The 7,846-nt window shown below is 39.7% G+C and overlaps 1 protein-coding gene across 1 annotated transcript in view; it reads right to left on the bottom strand.

Moving 5' to 3' along the window:
* ABCG2 (ATP binding cassette subfamily G member 2 (Junior blood group)) overlaps positions 1-6,584 on the bottom strand; it is a 131,886-nt gene extending 125,302 nt beyond the window's left edge. Inside the window, exon 1 of the mRNA XM_049630039.1 lies at positions 6,419-6,584. The gene's annotated coding sequence lies outside the window, so the exon portion shown is untranslated. The remainder of the gene's footprint in view (positions 1-6,418) is intronic.
* Positions 6,585-7,846: the final 1,262 nt, after the last annotated feature.

Raw genomic sequence — 7,846 nt, forward strand, 5'->3', positions numbered from 1 at the left:
GAGAAAACCCAGTCATATGAAGACCATCATCACGAACAGCATTCGAAGTGGATACTGGCAACACTTAAGCTCACCATCACAGCTAGGAGAGATGGATACAAAATTCTTGCATAGTATAGTATGTGCTACAGTTAATTTTACATAGTTATGATTTAATCCTGCATCTTCGCATTTGGTTACATTTCTTTTGACCGTAAACGGCACCATGTATGGTCTGCATTTGTGTGCATCAGTTTTGATAAATTTTAACCTTTTATAATACATTTGTGTATATTTTATGGTAGTAAGTGACAAAATAGTATCTACATATATTTTATGCTTTCATGACGTATCTAACTTCTTTATTTTTTGATATATATAGGCAATGCAGTTCATCTATGAGTTTTTTTCGAATTGTTACAAATCTCCAAAAATTTTCCAATATATTTATCTAAAAAATCCATGTATAAGTAAACTCCCACAGTTCAAACTCATGATGTTCAAGAGTATACTGTAGTTTATTCCACAAATATTTACTGGGCATCTATGATGTGCCAAGAACTAAGTGTTAGGATATAGCTTTGACTTAGACAAAGACCCTATCCTCAGGAAGCTTACATTCTATGAAGACAGATGATCAAATATATATATAGTCACTTCAGAGAGTGATATGTGATACAAGGAAGTTACAAAGAGTAATGGGAGTCCTCCTTGAAGAAATACCACTTTTTAAGCTGAAAACTGAATAAGAACCAGCCATACACTGTGGTAAAATATCTATAACATAAAATTTACCATTTTTAAAGTTTATTTTATTTTGACAGAGAGCACAAGTAGGGGAGGGGCAGAGAGACAGGGAAAGGGAGAGAATCCCAAGCAGGCTCCACACTCTCAATGAGGAGCCCGATGTGGGGCTTGAACTCACAAACTGTGAGATCATGACCTGAGCTGAAGTCGGACGCTTAACTGACTGAGCCACCCAGGCACCCCCAAATTTACCATTTTTTAGGAGTAGAGTTTTGTGACATTAAGTACATTAACATTGTTGTGCATCCATTACCACCACCCATCTCCAGAACTTCTCTCATTTCCCCAAACTGAAACTCTGCACACGCTAATCAATAACTCCTCACTCCCCAGTGGCCCCAGTGGCAACCACTATTCTCTTTTCTGTTTCTATGAATTCAACTCCTATTAGGTACCTCATATAAGTATAATCATACAGTGTTTGTCCTTTGATGACCAGCATATTTCACTTAGCGTAATATCACCAAGTTTCATCCATGTGTCAGAACTTTTAAGATGACTATTCCATTGTAAATTTATACCACATCTGTGGTATTCTTCTGGTGTTCATCTTTGTGCTTTTGTGAATAATGTTGCTATGAATAGAAGTATAAAATGTCTATTTGAGTGCCTGCTTTTAATTCTTTTAGTGTATACCCAGAAGTAATCATATGGTAATTGTATGTTTAATTTTTTGAGGAACTGCTAAACTGTTTTCCATAGCAGCTAACACTGTTTTACATTCCTTCCAGCAAAGCACAAAGGTTGCAGTTTCTTCAGATCCATACCAGCTCTTGTTTTGTGCCTTTTATTATATTATTATTATTATGGCTATCTATTGAGTATGAAGTGGTATCTCACTGTGGTTTTGATTTATATTTCCTTAGTGATTAGTAATGCTAAGCATCTTTCCATGTGCTTATTGGCCATTTGTATATCGTCTTTGGAGAAATGTCTGTTCAAGTCCTTCACCCTTTTTTAATTGGGTCGTTTGGCTTTTGTTGTTAAGTTGTAGGAATTCTTTATATATTCTACATTATTAACTCCTTATTAGATGATTTGAAAATATTTTCTGCCATTATGTGGGTTGTCTTTTTACTTTAGTAATGTCCTTTGATACACAGAAGTTTTTAATTTTGAAGAAGTCCAATTTATCTAGTTTTTCTTTTGTTGCCCGTGCTTTGGTATCATTTCCAAGAAATCGCTGCCAAATCCAGCATCATGAAGCTTTTCTCCTATGTTTTCATCTAAGAGTTTTGTACTCTTTACTTTCATGTCTAGGCATGTGGTTCATTTTGACTTAATTTTTTCTATGGTGCAAGATAAGGGTCTGACAGTCCTTTTGCACGTGGATGTCCAATTTTCTTAGCACCATTTTTTCCAAAAGACTGTCTTTTCCACATTGAATGGTCTTGACACCCTTGTCAGAAATCGTTTGTGCACACACATTAGAGCTTATCTGGGGGCTCTCCACTCTATTTCATTGGTCTGTATGTTCTTCTTTATGTCAGTACCACAGTTTTTTGATTAATGTCGTTTTGTCGAGGTTAGAGTTTTAAATCAGAGGTCACATCAATTTCAAAGAACTAGAGTAGGGATCAGTAAACTTTTTCTGTAAAGGGCCAGATAGCAAATATCTGGGGCTTCACAGGCCATGTGGTCTCTGTCATAATTACTCTACCCTGCTATTATAACACTAAAGTAGCCATAAACAAGACGCACTCAAAGGGTCGCAAGTGTGTTCCAATAAAATTGTATCTATAGTAACAGGTGGCAGGACAGATTTGCCCCAAAGGCAGCAGTTTGACACTCTGGGCTGGAGGCCACAGTTGGACCATTTTCAAAGGTCCAAAGGAAGGCAAGTGTGACCAGAATAAAGGTGAGAGAGGAGAAAGGTGAGATTGGAGAGATAAGTAAGAGCCGGATCACAGAAACCTATAGACCACAAGAGGATTTGATTGTTCTCCCTCACCCATTCACTCACCAAACATCTATCAGGGGCCTACTGGGAGCCAGAGGCTGGGACTACATAGGAGTTAGGCTCAGTCCTCAACCTCAAGGGGTTTCAATATAGGGAAGAGGTGTAAGCTAAGGAGTTTTAGTACAGATCAAATTTCCTTTCTGATTCATGACATATGCTCCGTTCCATCACCTGAACCATGGGAGCTGCTCTGAGTTTACCCTACTGCTTTGGTTCAAGCCTTTATTAATTCTCTCCAGGATGATCACAAACAGTCCATTCAAACAGCCTCTGCCTGTAGCCTCACCATCTTCCAAACTACCCTCCAAACTGCAGCATTAAACTCCTAAAATGTAATTATGATTGTACTCCCCACCTTCAAACTATATTGATGGCTTTCATCACTATTAGAGTTAAGTCCAAATCCTGAGGATGACACAAAAGGCCCTGAATGACCAAGCTCTTCCCAACTTCTCAGCATCGTCTGCTCTCTCTCCCCTTGGTGGGAAGTGCTAACTGACAGCCTGGGACATCGACTCACAAAAATAACATAAGAGCACGTTTGGCTCATGATTAAGTCATGGGTAACATCTACATCAAAGAACATCTGATATGTGTGTGAATTCTTGTTGCTCTTGTTTCCATTGTAAAGTATAATTATGAATTGAGCAAGACTTAGTAATAAAAGAGCAAATTTGTATAGAGAGAGCCTGGCACTGCTAAGCCATTTAATCCTCACAACTCTCTTCTAAGGTAGTAGTGTCATTGTCTCCATTTTACAGATTAGGAAACTGAGGCACAGAAGGGTTAACTTCCCCAGAATTACACAGCTTGTATAAGTGAGGGCATCAATATTCAGACTCAGGAATTCTGGCTCTATAATCTGTGCTATTAAGCACATTAAGCTCCCTCACTAAACCATGAAGATGTTATTTTAAAATACTGACTGCGGCACCTGGGTGGCTCAGTCTTTTGAACATCCGACTTCGGCTCAGGTCATGGTTTGTGGGCTCGAGTCCCCCATCAGGCTCTGTGCTGACAGCTCAGAGCCTGGAGCCTGCCTTGGACTCTGTGTCTCCCTCTCTCTCTGCTCCTCCCCCGCTCACTCTCTGTCTCTCTCTCCTTCAAAAATAAATAAACATTAAAAAATATATATTAAAATACCTACTGAAGGGGTGCCTGGCTGGTTCAGTCGGTAGAGCATGCAACTCTTGATCTTGGCGTTGTGAGTTCGAGCCCCATGATGGGTATAGAGATTACTTAAAAACAGAATCTTAAAAAAAATTAAAAAATAAAATAAAATAAAATAAAATAAAATAAAAAAATACTGAAGCTGTGCCCATAGTCTAAAAGCATGGTCTCTGGCTAGCAGCATTAGGTTCATCTGGAAGCTTATTAGAAGTGCAAATTCTCAGGCCTGACCCCCGACCCACTGAGTCAGAGTCTCTGGAGGTAGGGCCCAGGAATCTGAGTTTTAGCAGGCTCCCCAGGTGATTTTTAAGCACGACAAAGTTTGGAATTCACTGCTCTAAAACATTTATTCCTGTGCAGTAAAGGCCTTAATGGAGGCAAAGCTTAAGACAAACATGAGAATAATTTTGACAAAAGAAGTAGAAAGCGAATTCTTTTTAATGTACAAAGCTTTCAAATTATGTCATAAAAAAAAGATCCTACTACAGAACAATATAGGTTGTCAAAGGTCCTGAGAGGATGCTTGAAAGGATGAGTAAAAGTACATGATAAACCTGAACTTCAAGCAATCAGGCCCAGGTCAAATCCACACACCTACTAACCTGCTGTGTGTCTTTTAGCAATTGCTTAACCAGAGCCTCAATTTCTTAACTGTCAGGGTAAAATAGTAATCCCCTTGACCTATACCCCACGATATTTGTGAAAACCAAGTGAGATAATGTATGTGACAATGCTTTGTATGGAAGGATAGCATGGTTCATTTTCTGGGGCAACTCGTTACAATAGAATAGATGCATCTTCCCTGCTACTCAGGAAGTGGATAGGAGCTCGAGTCTTGCAGTGACTTAAGAGAATTCTCTTTAGTGTAGGTTGTACGAGATACACAGCTGGAATGAGGGGTTGCTCTGGCCTTGACAAGACAGGAAAAGAGAGAAGTGTCCTCACTGAGAAAATGGGGCCAGAGTATTGGCAGATGGTAGTAGGAATACCATTATATATCTCTGAACTCATCGGTAGCTTTATAATTTCTCCTCCCATAAACATTTCATTAAAACCTGTAATTGCTTAGGCCAATATTCAGTCCTGTGCATTCTTACGGCCTAGCATTTGCTATTATATGGGCTGTTTACAGTAGCTTCTGTTCTGATTGGTCAATGTTTGTGCCTCTCAGGTTGTTAAAATTTTAAATATCACCTCTGGCTATACTCCATAATAGAAAGAAATGTTATTTGAAGTTTATTTCAAACAGAAGCAATTCTCCCCTTTCTGGGTGGTTGAATGGGTTCATCCTGGGCTTCACCAGGTCTGTCTATTCCTCTGAACTTTGATTCCATTGCATAATCCTCAACTTAATGATAAATAGTTTCAGCATGTTCATTCATCAAAACAACAAAATTTATATTTACTTATTCTGTTTCTAGCACATTTCTCTGGCTGAGGAAGACACAAGCTACCATTCTGGAAGGACTCTCATGCATGTGTGGGTAAGAATTTGATATCTAGGGTGGGTTTCTTTTATTCATTTTGCAAAGCTAGGATATCCCAGGCCACCACTCTCTTTTCTTTCCCGCTTCTTTTCTCCCATTGCTATTTTCTCCCTTCAACTAGGGACAGAATAGGTACACTTCCAATCTATTCATTTTTTTCCTTTTGGATTGTCTCTTGGATTAAAAGTGACTTTCAGATAAATGTGAATCACTTAAGATGGAGCTACTATTGGGAGAGTTTAAAGGCCTCTCATAAGAAAACAAAACCTAGTAACTATATTCCTTACTCGAACTGACTTTAAACCATGTAATAGATTCCTGTATCCTACACTCTTCACCTCGAAATGGTAGGTGGTAGGGACACCAGTTATTTTTCAAGCATGCATAATTTTTAATTGAAGCTGAAATGTTCAAAGTGACCAGTAGCTATACTGGTTGAGGCATGACATGGACACTTAATCCCAAAGATTACAACACTTAAAGATTTCTGGCTCTGCTGAATGTGACCCATGCAGTGTAAGGAGCAGCCCAACATTCTCTCTCTCTTGGGGTGACTTAGCTTCCCACATCTAGAACCTGTTTAACAGAAACCCCAAATTCTAGAGACAGTCTGCTAAAGCAGGTACAACAAGGGCAGGGAAGGTGACTGATTTTCTTTTCAGGTGCTCTACATGAATCATGTACTGGGTTAAGTCCCTTCATTCCACCAGCATCCCCCAATCCTTTTCCCCCGAAAAGCAAAAAGCCTAGAGGATTTAAGGCCTTGTTACTCAAGGCATGGTCCATGAACCAGCAGATCTGAGGTTGCCTGCAAGCCTGAAGAAATGCAGGGTCTCAGGCCCAAACCAGACCCACAGAACTCTGCTTTTTAACTAAATGTCCAGGTGATTCATATTCACGTTAAAGTATGAGAAGTACTGGTTTATGTGACGCATTTGTTAAAGCCCATACCAAAATAGAACCAAGATTCTCTACTTAGTTTGAACACTTGAAAAATTAAAAACAGATGACTCACTTCACTTTCGATGTGTGATGCTCGAAGGAAAGCAGCCCGAGCCTTGGTAGAGAGGAAGTGGTGATACTGAGAAGACTTCTCTCCTTACAGGTTCTCCCATAGACACTGCAGCTCTTTAAAGTTCCAGGACCTTCCCTTTGCCAGTCCTCAGGAGGCAAGAGAAAGAATCAGAGGAAATGGAACAGTTCCTCAGCCAGGTCCTGCAACAACCAGGAAGACGGAGGCTTTCCAGAAAAACTAGCCTTGAGGAAATGTCCAGGGTAAAATGAACGGTTCTCATACCTCCTTGAGTTCCTTTCTTCTCCACCATCAGCTAGTTATTACCCACATTTCTTTCTCGACCACTGGGATTCAAACGGATGACCTAATGCCTCCAATCACCCTGGGATCCATTTCCAGCGTTCCTGGCAAGAGGATGGGAAAAGGAGAAAATGCACGAGTCAGAAAGATATTTTTATCTTCCTCTTTGCACGACAGAATCCTGACAACAGTATCTCTGACACAAGCAACAACTTGAGGAAGGGTCAAAACCAATCCTAGCAAATAGTTTTGCTCTGTGTAAACTTCCTGTCTTTTGCCAGCTCTGACGAAATCGGGGGGTCTCCTCTCATAGGCCCTGCCTTCTGGCAAAAAAGTACAAGCAGGAAGACAACAGATTTGAAAGGAAGTGAGAGAAAACAAAGCAAAGACAGTGTTAGGTTTCAGGGCAAAGACCCACCAGAGATCCGAAGAGGAGACAGAGGCTATATTTAGAACACGCTAGCCTGCTAATGTTCTCCTTTTCTAAGCCAGAAATAGAATAGGAAGGTAAGACCATATTAGATAGGCATTTTGTATTCTGAAAACATGATGATGTCAAGTGAAATAATAGGACATTTGCACAGTTGACCATTTTGCTGTGCTGTAAGCATGGCAAAGCAGAGATATCTTGTCTGGAATATAACTAAGCAAAGCATGTGGGCATTATACTAGTGATGCGATTGTATATGGGCAAGGCCTAAAGGTAAAAAGTAGTGCAAAATTACAAACTTCCTCATCAATGGTACGTTTAAAAGAAATGCTGATAAATCCATAGACATGGCTGAAATTTTATTGCAAGGTTTATTCTAAACCAAATAGAGCTAACTTTGCAAATACAATTTTAAGGATAGTTTAAATACATATTAAAAATAAGTAATGATGATTCTAAGAATCAGCTAGGCACTGTTGGGGAAAAAAATGGAATGTAAGACATGGTCCCTGTACTCCAGGAGCTGACATCAAGTTTGTGTAGAAAAGACTAACACACATGACCTATAACAGCCAAGCTGGCTGAATTCCATATTGATTCAGGTGGTATCGAGGGGGAGAAGACACAACCCAGCATAGACTGTGGACCCTGGATCTTCACTTCCCAATGATACAGACCTATGGTCAACTTGGCTAAGG

Source organism: Panthera uncia, chromosome B1, assembly GCF_023721935.1.
Source record: "Panthera uncia isolate 11264 chromosome B1, Puncia_PCG_1.0, whole genome shotgun sequence".
Classification (NCBI taxonomy): Eukaryota; Metazoa; Chordata; class Mammalia; order Carnivora; family Felidae; genus Panthera; species Panthera uncia.